The sequence below is a fragment of the Tinamus guttatus genome, unplaced genomic scaffold (genome assembly GCF_059628265.1).
Source record: "Tinamus guttatus ecotype Peru unplaced genomic scaffold, ASM5962826v1 Tinamus_guttatus_pri_ptg000308l, whole genome shotgun sequence".
NCBI classification, from domain to species: domain Eukaryota; kingdom Metazoa; phylum Chordata; class Aves; order Tinamiformes; family Tinamidae; genus Tinamus; species Tinamus guttatus.
In genome coordinates, this window is record NW_028288842.1 from 4,707,748 (window position 1) to 4,722,124 (window position 14,377).

Consider the following 14,377-nt stretch of genomic DNA (forward strand, 5'->3'; position numbering starts at 1 on the left):
CATAATCCCTCTGCTCATGGTAAAATAAATTTGTCACAGAAAAAAAAATCTTTCTTTTTCATAAAAAGACTCAGAGTTTAAGCATATAAGATTATTATTATGCAAGCTCATTAGGTGTACACAAGCTATACTTTTCGCTGTACAACTGAAATTCATTGATAAAACAATGAAGTGAACTAACACCCTTCCTAAATAAAGTTTCTGCAGTAGCACTGTATGTTAATGGAGCTATTTCATTGTTAATGTGACTGACTGCTTATTGATTCTTGCAGTAATCCAGCAAGGGCTTCAGAGTACAATTTAGTTTGGAGAGCTACGGGTCCAACATCTATGCTCAATTACAACTTTCAGAAGGGTAGATCAATAAAATTTAAATTGCTTATGGTAATCACAACTTCAAATCATTGCGATCAGCATAAGCAATCTGCTGACCCCAGCCAAGCTCCTAAATTGAAACTTGTAATGAGTGGTCATTTAGTTTGGGTCCATTCATATTATTTTGGAGGCAGGTGATGAACAATTAAAGATCAGTCAGCACCTTCCCTACCCAAGATTCCCATCTGAATTCCCAAAGTACTAATATGTAGTAACCCTAGGGTATAGGCCTTTGCACTTCTTTAATGGGTATTCTGTATGAATAAGCAATTATATTTTCTATTAAACAATTTCAGTGTAATTGAATTAGCAGTTATAATATTGCTCGGGCAAGCAGAAGCTTTCCCAGGGAAAAATTAAGTGATATTGGGTAATTCAAATTAATTTATAAGACTGAAAAATGCAACCATTAAACAGAATTGTTCACCCTCCCCAAAAAATTACAATTAATGAACATATTGTTTCAATGCATAAGTTTCCTAACAATTTGTTTTTTGGTCATTAGGCTTTTTCCCAGTTCATTATAAAAACCTGTCTATTATAATGAAAATTTCATAGGCTGTTTTCTTTGACAAAGCAGGTTGCAAGTTTAAACAAAGATAGCCTGCAGATTACTTGCACGATAAGGAGTCACCTTAGAATTACATTTTAATAAATCATTGACAATAAATCTTCTGCATTACAGCACTAGGGCTTAGAGAAGGAGGAAAAGAAGGCAAATACAGAGAAAGCGATCAATGAAAATCCCCTTCTGCCAATATGAGAATAGATTGACCAACTCTAACGTAAAGTTTGCTACACACAGAAATACAGTCTCGGAAGGTCTATTTAAAAAAGATGCAATGCAAATAGAAAAGAAGTCCTCACATAGATATAGATTTAATTAACATATTAATTTATTAATACTCACCTCAGAGCTTTTTGCAAATGGTCTGTATTCATGATGGAAGTTGCTGAATATTTAAACAACCTAACAGACAATGATTTGAGAACATTTTCATTAATAAAAGTGCCAAACACACATGATTCTAGTTCATGAGATTACATATAACTCACAACTATTTGAAAACTGATGAGTATTTCTGCTTGAGATTCACAAAACGTTACATGCATTTTAGCACAAACAGTGCTTTGCCTGAAGACCGTTTAAACTGGTTTAGCCATCCAACCAGACAGGAATAACAATTACTGTATTTTTACTTAAAATAAGAGATTTTAAGACAAGCAGGCACTAGGCTTCATAAAAGTCCTTTTGCCACGTTAACTGGAGGTGCAAAACACATCATAGTTATGCCAATTTTTGCGTAGTTATTTGGCTGGAGTGGAAGAAATCTAATATAAACTATCCAGACAAAAGACTTCTGCACATGTCATGCAACACTTGGACGATTTTCTGGAGCAGCACTACCAACAAATTCTTCTGAATACAGCCTAATCTGTTCTTCACTAGCTTTCTCGTGAAAGTAAAAGAGAAGAACTGCAAGCAGCAAATTCTGAGTTCTTGATGAAACTAGAATCCAGAATAAAAATTATGCTGCTCTGTATGACTCTAAGGGTAGTTTTACTGGAGAGATTTTCTACCCTCTGCTAAGCCTGTCATTTTATATGAAATGTAATGCTTCTAAAGAACATCAATCTTCTTAAAAAGTATACCGATATTTTATAGCTGCTCCTGTTTTGCAATACAAATGATATAATTACTTGTTTCTGGCTGGAGGGGGTCCAGTTCTTTTAGTTCATTTTTTAAATGCAAATCTTATTAAACATTTTATCTAAAATGGTGACTGCAAAGAAGGCAGTCACAGATGAAGACGGACAACGTACCTCCAAAAATATATAGTAGGAATGAAGCCTGAATTAAAGCACAATACCCAAAACTGAACTGATTACTTACTGAAATATGTTAACATGATGTAATGGCTAATTACTAAAATCATCTGTAGGGTAATATTCCATGAATCACTGCTAGGTAGCCCACAATGAGCAAAGACCTAATAGAGAATTCTGTTCATCAAAAATCTCAGATTTTATAATAGCTCAGAAATGTTCTGTTTATATACTATAACAAAATTTTCACCACTTAGAGCTTCACATTTGTTACTGTGGCCCAGACAGCAAACCTTACAGGAGTGAGCAAAGGAACACAAGGATTAACTCACTCCTGTGAGTAAATGTGCACTGGCTTCAGTTTACTGGAGACCACAACCACTCAGAAATTCCTGGCAGCAACCGAGCTTGAAATTAGATTTTCCTGAACCAAAAGCACAAGTCTCTACTATTTGAGTTAAAGCTGATGCTCCGTGAGTTGTGCCCTACAAGATACATGACAAATGACCGAGAAGTTCTGATTCCATCCCTTAGAGGTCAGTGGTACTTGTAAGCCAGCCAACTCATTACCGAACTGTAGAAAAGGAATTAATTAGTGTCCCAGCTAAATTTCAATTATGAAGCAATCCATATTCAAATTATTCATTGAATATGGTGGACACTGCATGAGAATTTGGGAAATCTAAAGATAATGAAAGTGTAGCATATAGAACAAACACAGGCTGATGACAGTGCTAATGTAGGGACGGAACTCTATATGGCACCCCTTACATAAACTGTTTCAAGTCAGGAAGCTCCTCACATCCTCTCCAGCTCCTCTGCAGTGAGAGTTAGATTTATCCTTTTCTGGGAGAGATTTGGGCCAAAATTGTAAGGACCTTCAGACATCAAAATGTATGTAGTCACAGTGCCTATAAGAAAAGTTTTACATTCCACAACACCACACACATTCTTGGCTTATCTGTTTCTTCCCCCTTTAGTTCCAATAAATGTGAAAAGTCCTGTCTGAGACTCCACAAAAGGTGGAAGGAGAGAGCTCTTTCTCCCATACTCCTCCTAATGTGCAGAAAAGGATAATGATAAGCAACAGATATAGGTAAATAACAGAAAATTTGTGTACGCTCAGTGCTGTCCAAAATGGATCTAAAAGGCAGAATTAGCCTAAATAATTAGCTCATAATTCAGCCCCAAATTGAGCTGTGGATAGGGCTCATTGTCACTATACTAGGAAATTCCTTACCTGTAAGTTTTCTCAGATTTTTTTTATGTTCTTCAGAAATCATAGCTGTCTTTTTTTTCTTTTCTGTAATTAGTACACTTAAAGATTCAAAGTGAAGATTTTTAAGAAAGTCAAAAATAACATATATCCTTTCCTAAGGCAGATCTTTAAGACATTTTAAAGTATAAAAGCAAAATGACATTTTAAAGGTTTTGAATTTCTTGAAAGAAAGCTGCAAAATCAGTCTGACAAATCCTTAATCCATTTATCCATAGAGTGAAAATGTAGCAGTTATATTTGGAAGAAAAAAATATCTATTCCCCACGAGAGTAGAGCAGAGAAACAAGCTGAACATTCAAATCTAGGTTCTGACCCAAGTTACATAGTTATATATCTGGGAAAGACCAATTTAAATAGTTATTCCATATTTCTCTTTTAAAAAACTGTTGATGAAAGCTTTAGGCTTCCTATCAGGTTTTGCTCTAAAAGGATCGACTTTCATGATACTTTTTATTTCCATACTTCATTGTACTTGTTCACTTGTCAGGAACCCTACAGCAATATCAGCTTGACAGAAGTCTTTAAATAATTACCTATGAGTTGAAAGCCATGCATTATAACTAAAGATAGCGCATCTAAATCAGGCCTTAATCAAGCAGGTTAAAAGGACACTGTCATTGTAATAGTGCAGGAACATCATCTATGGCATTTAGGGAACACTTAATGATTAAATGTACAATTTGTGGGCTTGGTACAATTGCAAAATAAATATGCAATAACATTGACAACTTATTGGAAACTCAGTGGCTCGTATTTTGACGTCAGAAGAATGCAGGCATTGATACCACAGGCTATTCCTCCATATGGGTACAAAAGCATGAATGAGAGCAATAGAGAAATCAAGGACAGAATTCGGCCTTTATTCTGAGGCTTAAGCTCTGAATCATGTTATTACAGTTGGCATGCATGAGCTGAGCCACAATAACTGTGAACGTGCATGCGCTTGGCCTATGTAAGACTCAAAGAAGTGTGACTTATCTTAAAATTCTCTCATTGAAATTTAAACTTTGTCACATTACATTTGCTATGGGAGAAATTCACTGCAAAACAGATATACTGGATTCAACTGAAAACGGTAACTTGGTGAGAATGCGAGAATGGCACCGAAGGGCTTAGTCCTAAAATTCTTTTTAAAAACTCTAAATTTCAATTGAAGCTTTTGGATAATACAGGAGATGATATATAAAGGAACTGTGTCTGATTGCCATTGCACAGAAACACTTCTTAATGTATTTCAAGATCACAGAGCAGAGTGGTACTTGCTGAATCCTGCTTGTCATTCAGTGTACTCCTATGGCATTATCTTGCACTTTATACTCAGTATTATGAATTAGGGTTCCTGATCTTGAAGTCAATGGCATACTTAAAAATCTCTTTACTTAAAAAAGAGAAAATTAAAATGGGCAGATCTTTTTCTCTTCGTTATAGAAAATAACTAGAAAGGGATCAAAAATGACAAAAAAAAATCCCACAACAGAGCTTTTTTAATATATATATAATTTTGAAAATAAGCTTATGAATCTTTGGGTTGTGCAAGAATTTGGACAGAGGTTGAATGTCAACCTCAAGACACTGCATTTGATAGACCATCACCTTATATCTGCTCCATTTAAAACCATCCTATGGACAAATCATGGTACTAAGAGTTAGTTAAAAGTAACCTCAAACCTTTCACCCTTTTTGTACTCACAAAGTAATCTAAACCCAGCAACATTAAGAGAGACATCAAAGAGTCCCTGCTGGTTTTCACAGGTACAACTTCTGAGTCTCTCACTTTCTACTTTATAGATAAGCCATGCAAAGAGTTCATTCTGGCCTTTCGCCCCTGGAAGAGTTTTTACTGAAATGTGTATTGCAGTAGAAAGATAAATGGTCAGAGTTACAGAAATCAATACAGAAAAATTCAATAAATAACAACAAATATCAACTGGACAAGACCTAAACTTTTACAACGGAAGACATTGTTTTATTTCCTATGCTTGTACAATACAGACTTTTTTTTTGTACATTCATGTTCATGAAAAAACATGACTTTTTTCTGATATTAAAGACTCGGGCAAACCATGAGACCTATTCACATTCTATTGCCTTCTTAAGAACTCCTCAGATCACTAAGAGCTTTTTGGAATTAGAACTAAGAACTTTAATGATATTAAATTGCATCACACATATAAATTTAGATCTCAAATTCACTTTAAACTATAGATCCAAGTTAGAAAATACAGATCCAGATCTCATTAGCCTCAAGGTCTGCAGCTATCTGAATCTGACATTTTGACTTGGAGCCGTTTCTACTAGGAGTCAGAAAAAAAAATCTTTTTCCATTTAATCATTCCCAGCATGTTTTGCTTATGATTTTTTTCACTCTGTCCCTGCACTAAGAAGCCATTGAACCATCTGTAGTATTCAGATAATAATTTCTTAGATATAACTCTATAATTCCACTAATGAGGGCTACTGGAGAGACTGTTATCTTCCATTTCCAAAGACACTATTATAGCTTGATCTTTTGAGTATGTAGGCATCATCCCACCTTACAGATGTGGTTAAATGTGTAAGAGGCTATTTCTTAAAGAAACTCTATACTGGAGCAATATAAATAAATATCAAACAGTGTATCTTCTGAGAAATGCCATTTTAGAGACTCTGAAACTTTGCCAGATGGACAGAATTCAGCCAGCAGTTTTAGCTAAAAGAAAAAGGATTGAAAAATAGTCTGGAAAAGTTAAAAAGTACTTTGCTTCTAGATTTTTCAATCTTATATTTCAGAATTATATTTTCACTTTAAAAGACGCCAACATTCATTAGTTCTTAAAAGATGTGAAGGAGTTAAAAACCATTAAAAAATAAAAAAGGAAACATTTCATTCCAGGTTAAGTATCCCTCCATCTTTTTCTTATAGTAGGAAAATCAAATTAAAATATCCTTTAGGGATTACCCAACACTTATTTCAATTTTACAGCTGAGTCTGTGAACCAAAAGCCCTGTCATTCACCCAGCTTTGGGTCACACTCATCCAAAAAGCAGCATTACAGATCATGACAATTAGATCACATTGAGTGACTCAGAACGGCCAGTCCTCAGAGATAGCTTATGAAAATCCTTAATAATTTAATGTAATTTGAAGCCACAAGGCTGAGATATTTACTCAGTTTGTAACTGGACAGTCTTCAGACCTACACTTCAAATTGGCCTTTTCAGGATGTTCACAAGGTTCCCTTGGCAGAAAGTAGGTGATGCAAGAACCCACTTTGTAGTCCCTTTGCCCATCACACAGCTTCTGCATAAGGGTCCTTATGCCAGCACTCTACTGAGCTGGGCTCACGTTCACCATCTTCTCAAATAAAAATAATGTGCTACATGTAAGAGATTCCTGATAATTCTTCATAATATGACCTGTCTGCACCCTATCTAAGCACACAGCCTCTGCTCACACAATAGCCTCTCCATTCCTGTCTGAAGTCCTCTAGCACAGGAGTGCCTTCTTTAATGGAGACAGCATTTTCAGAACGCAATCCTAGGTTTGACTATGAAAAACAAATATCAGAATAAAAGAATTCCTGTCCTTTTCTTGTATACAAGATCCCCCTTGCAAAAAGCAATCTGTGCCATTTTGGAACATTATTTCTAATTAACTTACCATAATCAAGGACTGCAAAGGCGCTGATAACTAAACACAAAGCTAATAACAGCCTTGACTAAGATTCTCATTCTACTGAAGACTTAAGAACTTGGCCAGGATTTTTCTGTCATCATACAATGCCGCTGAAAAGCAAAACTTTCCTAAATTTTAAGCATATGATAAATCCAAGGACATCCAAGGCCCTAATTATGTAACAAAAATGTTGTGTTCTCAAGACTCAGACCAGAACCAACTTGTTTTGACAATTCAAATTTGTTCAAAAATCATCCCAGGATACTTTTTGCCAGATCACCTGTCCTTTAGCCCACAACCTACATGAAGCACAAAGCTAGGAACAAATGGTGTGCTCTCGTTATTTTAACAGTAATAACACAAATTGCAGCTTTGTGATAGATTCAGATCAAATATGTTAAGCCAGATGATTTAGTGATGTACACAGTCAGTATGGATGGATCTAGAACCATGACCTCATTGACTTCACGGAGATTATATGATGATAAAGTAAAACACATAAAATCTTACTTGGATTAAGCCCAAACCACTCAGTATCTTCATCCATGAAGAAGCATAAATCAATGATCCTTCTAAGCAATTCAGTCATGCAGTTGTGTGTGTGAGTAAACTTGCACTTAATTTTCATATGCATCTCCTAGATTCACTTGTCAGGTGCATGATAGGTGATTAAATTGTAGTGTCAGTAAATGCACTTGTGATTATATGCAATGTCTTTGCCCAGCACATTCTAAAACTTTATAGACTCAACCTATTTCATTATTCTTAGAAATTCCAGAGGTTCAAAACACCTAATTAAGTATTGCCCAGTTTTCATCTATTTTCATTCTGTGAACCCATACTGAATCGCATAGCAGAGGCCCATCAGCCCCACATCTCAAGTGCCATAGTCACATGTACAGCAAGAGCTGTAACCTGATTATCCTGATTTAAAGCCCCCGTGTGGATCCAGTTGACGGACTGGGACTGCACTGGAAAATACAAATGAAGTGCAAATGAAGTGCAACAAATAATTAAGGGAGGGATGTATTAAATGGAACCATAGTGCTATTTTCTATCTCCAATGGCTGAGAGGAACTCATTTTTTTTTCCCCAATAAGATCTGAGGTAATAAGAAGCCTCCAAAGATCTTTAGCTAATGTCCAAAATGGTCTTTGTTTGCGTAGAAAACACGTAGTAAGGTATAAAAATAGGCTTAAATTAGCATATTGTCAAATTGGTCTACTGTAACAAATTCTTTGAAGTCTGGCATGCTGACTGATTCCCCATAGGAAGTTGAGTACTCTGAAAACAATTAAGAACAAAGGGGTGGGGGGGAAGAGGGGGCGGAGAGAGAGGGAGAAGGAGAGCAGAGTAGTTAAATTAAGCAAAGTGAGCCTCGGAATAGTCAAGGGACTAAACAAGCCATAGAATGCTTAATAACAGCATTTCTTCAGCAGTGGAGGTAGAAAATACCAACTGGATTTTTAGAAATCGAAACATTAAGGCTTGAAAAAGCAGAATGATAGAAGTTTAAATTAAATAAATGAAAATTACCTCAGAATATAATAGAAGGTAATAAGGTACCAAAACTGCCAGTAGTTATACTAGCTAAGTCTATGTTCTAAAATTGATCCTAATGTAAAAGCATTGTGCAATTTAAAAGTAATAAACATCATAATCTCTGCCATTTTACATAATAAATAAATCTTAACTACGTTTCCCATTTGTATAAAGCCTTGGGAAACGATGTTTTTGGTTGTTAAAAAAAAATCCAAATGTTTGTTTTTCATGGATATTATAGTGATGCAGTGGAGTCAATTTTGAGGGGGATGGATAAAACATATTTTACAGGCAATACTGAGTAAACATAACTATATCTGAAAAACTGCACACACCACATAATGAAAGACCCTGTTCATTTTATATGTAAACATTTTACACTGTGGTATATCTTCTCCGTAATGTTTTATCCACACTGAATTACATACATTGCATTCTGAAAGATGGTTACTGCTATTATTACTCTTATTATTATTATTACTGTTACAGTAGCATGCAGGGGAACTACTACATAATTAGCAGCTGTATCTGTTCTAAAGTTCCTATGACTTAGACAACAAAAATAGGCAAAGGTTTTACCAAATAGGAGTCAGGTGCATGGAATGTTAGGGGGTCGAACCGTACAGAGCGAATCTCTAATTTCTGGATCACGTCCCCAGTCTCTGGTCTGAAGGAACGGAAGATGGGAGTGCTTCAGCGGGGAACTGGCCTTAGTGCCAGCTAATGTGCTCTCACGTGACTAACGACTCAACAGAAACTGATGAGAAATTCATGACTCCTTTGGAAGTATGAGCATTAGGCAACAGGGTCTAAAGGAACCTCTGCTGTACAAACTCCCCAACAGTCACTCTTGTAACTCCATAATGGGGCACCCAAAAGGGACTACAAAGAATGCATCTCCCCATTTAATAGCAGTGTATCTCAAATGTTTAAGATATGGCCTTAGGTCTTAAGAACTTCACTGTTTTTTTTCCTTTGCCACCTTTGCCTTCTCCTTTATACATACACCTTTATATTTTGGTCATCCCAACGGTATGACCAAAAATGGTAGGACAAAGCTATATTTTTTAATAAAAAACTTTAGTAATTAGAGGTGAGACTGCCATCATAGTAGTAAGAAAAAGTCAGTTATTTGTCACAGAAAGTAGCCCATGTGATAAAAGATATAAAGAAAACTCTCTTTCACCTGGTTTTCTCTAAACACTCTCACTGTCCCAAACAAAAAGATTTGAATTCAATCAATTAGATAAAGAATATGCTAAATCTCCTGATTCGATGTTAAGATAAAAGAGGAAATCAATTGGAATTTAACTAGGGGATCCTACACAAAGAAAAAGTGAATCAAGACCATGCTGACATATCATATTAGATCTTGCCCATGTAAATATAATTTATTTTGTTACATATTTAGCCTTTGAAAATCTTATGAAATACAGTAAGGCGAATGAAATGTCTTGCACATGGGATGGAAGGAGCCTATGTATCAGGCTGGGCAAAGGGACAATTGGATAGAAAGAAGCTTGGCAGAAAAAGGCCTGGTGGTCCTGGTGGTCAAGCTGACCACGAGCTAGTAAATGTTCTCTTGCTGCTAGAAGACCAACAGCATCCTGGGCTTTATTAGTAATAGTGTAGTTAGCAGGTCCAAAGAAGCCATTTTTCCTCTCTATTTAGCTCGTATGAGACCACGTCTAGAACAATGTTCAGTTTGGTGCTCCCCAAGGAAGAAAGATACAGATATATAGCATAATTCCACTTGAGGGCTTCTAAGGCTACTTAGACGATTAGAGGGCTGGAGTTTGTAACATACAAAGAGAGTCTGAGACAACTTGGTTTGTTCAGTCTCAGGAAGAGAAGGCTCAGGGCCTAACTTATTGCTGATTATAACTATCCAGTGAGAGATCTTGGAGAAGATGGAACCAGACTGTTTTCACAACTGGACGAGAGGCAATGCACACAAGTTGCAACAAGGAAAATTGCAAATAGACATGGAAAAAAATATTTTACCATGAGGGTGGCCAAACATTGGAGCAGATTGCCCAAAGAGGTTGTGGGATCTCCATCCTTGGAGGTGTTCAAGAAGACAAAGTTCAAAGCAACCTGACCAGATTAGACCTACTTTGGGCACAGGGTTTGACTACATGTTCTACAGAGGTCCCTTCTGATGTAAATTATTATATAACATATTTTCACTTTAGACATCTGCCTTACTATGCTTAATAATTCTTTTCGTTTAAGTCCTCAACATTTCTTATCTTACAGAAAGGCACCCACATGTCCCACAAGGAACAATGAAATACTGTAGAAGTGAACTAGATGTTTCTACAAATCTGCATGCCCTGTACCCCTTCTAAATCTTTTTAAAGGGCTAAAGAAGTGAAAGATACTCTTTCATTTTTCACTGCCTTGCAACTCAAAGCCATTTCAATGTAAGAACTTTAAACAGACAGGTTGTAGGCCAAGTCACGAGATCCATGCTGACCTCAACATCCTGAAGAATCACCTTTATTGTACAGTAAATAGTGAGTGTGTTATTACTGATCTCACTATAGAAGATCAGTAAGCATTATGCTGTCAGAACAGCAGCTGTGAGAAAAATCCAGCTGCCTGGAATGCTGATATATAGTACTAGTCTCCCAAAATCAGCAACTAAGGAAAAGATGTAGAGACTGATACCCATATTCACACTTCAGGACAAAGTAATGTACCTCAGAAAAAAACTAATTTCAAGTGACAGATCTACAGAGCTCTGTTAGAGGACATGTGTGCAAGTCTTAATATGTTTTGGTTCTTCTCTATCTATCTTGAATATCCCTTGTAGGACACAAATTACAATTTCAGAACCTCTGTACTGAAGACCTTGTGTGTTAGACTTCAAAAAACAGCAACACTATAAAATGAAAGAAGACTTATAGTGTAGCATTACTAAGTAAAAAAGCTGGAGACTCTAGAAAAAACAATGCCAGAGAGGCATTGCTCCAGATGAGCCTGAAGAAGACAATGGAATGAAGTGTTGCGCCATGGGTGAGAGTCAGTTCAAAACTTAACGGCTGCCTACAACAAAACCTTCACCATTTTGAAAAAAAAAAAAAAATCTAACATTTCTATGTTATATCGAGCCTTTCTGGATATCTTGGGAGCAGCCTTTTTTTACAGAGCTCAGTTTTTCATTACAGACAACTACCAAGTCAGGAGAAGGCAGCAGGGTAGCATCATCACAGTTCTGCGAGGTTTCATGCAAGAGATCTTGAGAACAAAGTAAATATCTAACAGTCTTGCACCAGGCAGTTCAAAACCACTGCCATGAAGGTTTCCACGTCTTCGAGGTGAACAAGAATCACCTCATCTGGAACTCTGGAACATCTGAGTCCATAGACTCTGCTTAATATGGAGCATCAGCATTGTTTACTACCCTTTTTTAATTGATTCCTTTAATCTTTTTATTATTTACTCTTCATTCTTTAGTATTAAGTATTAATATTACAGTACCATCTATAGAAACAAATTAAAATTGCAGCTACCCTCACAAACATGGTCCTATTATCCTAGGTTCTGTTCAAACTCAATGATAATTAGAGAGAGTCCCTTGCCCAAGGCACTCATAACATAAAGGTGACAAAAATAAAAGTAAAGCAAAAAGCAGTGGCCCAGTGTATATTACCTATCACTAGTTTAACTTAACTTTCCTAATTCCAAGTCAATGGTACCACATTCTTTTACTTTTTTTTTTGATACTTCACATTTTTTACTGTCTCTTCTGTCCTTACTTTATATCTGAACATCTCACTTTATTTTTAAGAATGTGAGTGTGTGTGTGTGCATAACCTACAACTTATCCAAATCAATATACAACTCAGGCAAATTCAAAAATTAGTATTTGTTTAAGCTGCAGTTCTTTTATTAATAGAAGTATAGAGACAGGAAACACAAGTACAGGAATACTACATGACGTGGTCACAATAAGTTGGGGGTAGAATCCAGGGCTTCTCCAGTTATAGACTCTGCAGTTTTTACAAACAGAACCAGGCAACTGCTACTCTTGGTCTGAGCTATCTGACAGCTTTGTAACCTGGTCTGAGCTATCTGAAAGTTTTGTAACCAAGCCAGAACAATATTAAGATTCAGTTAAAATCTACCGGCAGCATTTGGTGGCTCCCTAATATGACTACGTATCTCTGGTTCATGAGTGGGCCAAGGGAGCTCACATGCCTGCAGAACATAAGGTCCCCACTAGATAAGGCTTTATCATTCATTCAAGTCAGCTACTGTCCTCATGGTAGGGGGAGAAAAAAATCAAAATCAAGGAGTTTTATTTTGTATGCATTCCTAGTCAGCACTAAACTTCCTCTGGGTAGCAATTGAGAATATAGGAGATTTTGAATGCTTTCTTTCAAAGGAGAAAAATATATCTTTTAAGCAATCAAGCTTAACTGTGAGAATTAAAAATATCTCTTCCATATGTTCTAGTCCCAAGTAAAGTAATATTAAGTATGTACAAGAAAGTTCAGGTAGGAAGAGCAAATGATTAAAATAAAGTCCCCTGGGTTGAAATGCAACAGTACTGGACATAGATCAAGTACCAGGGAAAGGAGATGAAATACAAACAGGATGCGCTGTGGTGTCCAAATGAGACACATTACTAAAAAAAGTGTTGCATCATTAACCACTCTATCAACCAGCTCTGCTAGGGCTGCAAGAGACTTTCTGTTGCCAACACCAAATTCACTGACAGCAGAGAGGCCTTGAAAATACGAGGATCTCAGACCATTCTCTGCTGTGGTTGCTAGTCTCACTTCAATACCTCGAAACACAGAAGGGAGGAAAAACATAAAGGAGCCTAAAAAGAAGCAGCAGTCTTTTAGCATCTGAGAAAGAGTTTCAATTGCTTGAATAGCCTCTTGATAAAAGTCTGAGACTGACATTTTCTGTGATCGGTGTTTCAAAGGTCGGTCACCGGTCTTCAGTGGACGTGATGTGCTGTCCACAAGCAGTGTTACCTTTGATACGTGGGCAGCTCTCCAGAAGCCATCCAGAGTTCTGGACAGAAACCGCCCCGTGGGTCATTCAGTACCTTGTATCAATATTTCTGTGCCCATACACTCTACCTAAAGCACTGAATATCATCAATTTGTCCTGCAATCTATGGGAAGTGGTGATCCCCAGTGCCCCTGGAATCAATTCCTAATCAAGAGCCCTCTCTGTCTTCCACGGCATTCCCAATACTCAGTCCAAGGTATGACCAAAAAAAAAAAAAAACTTCTTCTTGAATTACTCCAGATTTCATTTTTAAGAACCATTGGGAACTCTTAATGGAAGTATTTAATGAAATACTTTCTTTTTGGTAAAAGTTGTTGTATAAACATAGTTAAGTGTTAGTTAGAGTAATTGTAATTGGAGTTTTACTCAACCAAATATTCTGCTTCCTCCCATAAGAGTAACTTCTATGTTTTTGCAGCTCATTTGGAAAAATATTTTTAAAATGTTTATTCAGACTTAACAAAATTCATTCCTTTTTAATTACTTTTTTTCTTTTTTGAAACTGACAGGAAAAAAAAAACAGTCAGTCTCTACTGCCAAGCTCTCTCACAACATAAATTTTCAGAATATATTCTTGTAACTTAAAGAGTTTAAGGAAAATATCCTCTATCGTTACTTTTTATTCTTACAAAGGAAATGTGGATTATTTACTTGTGAGCTATGTA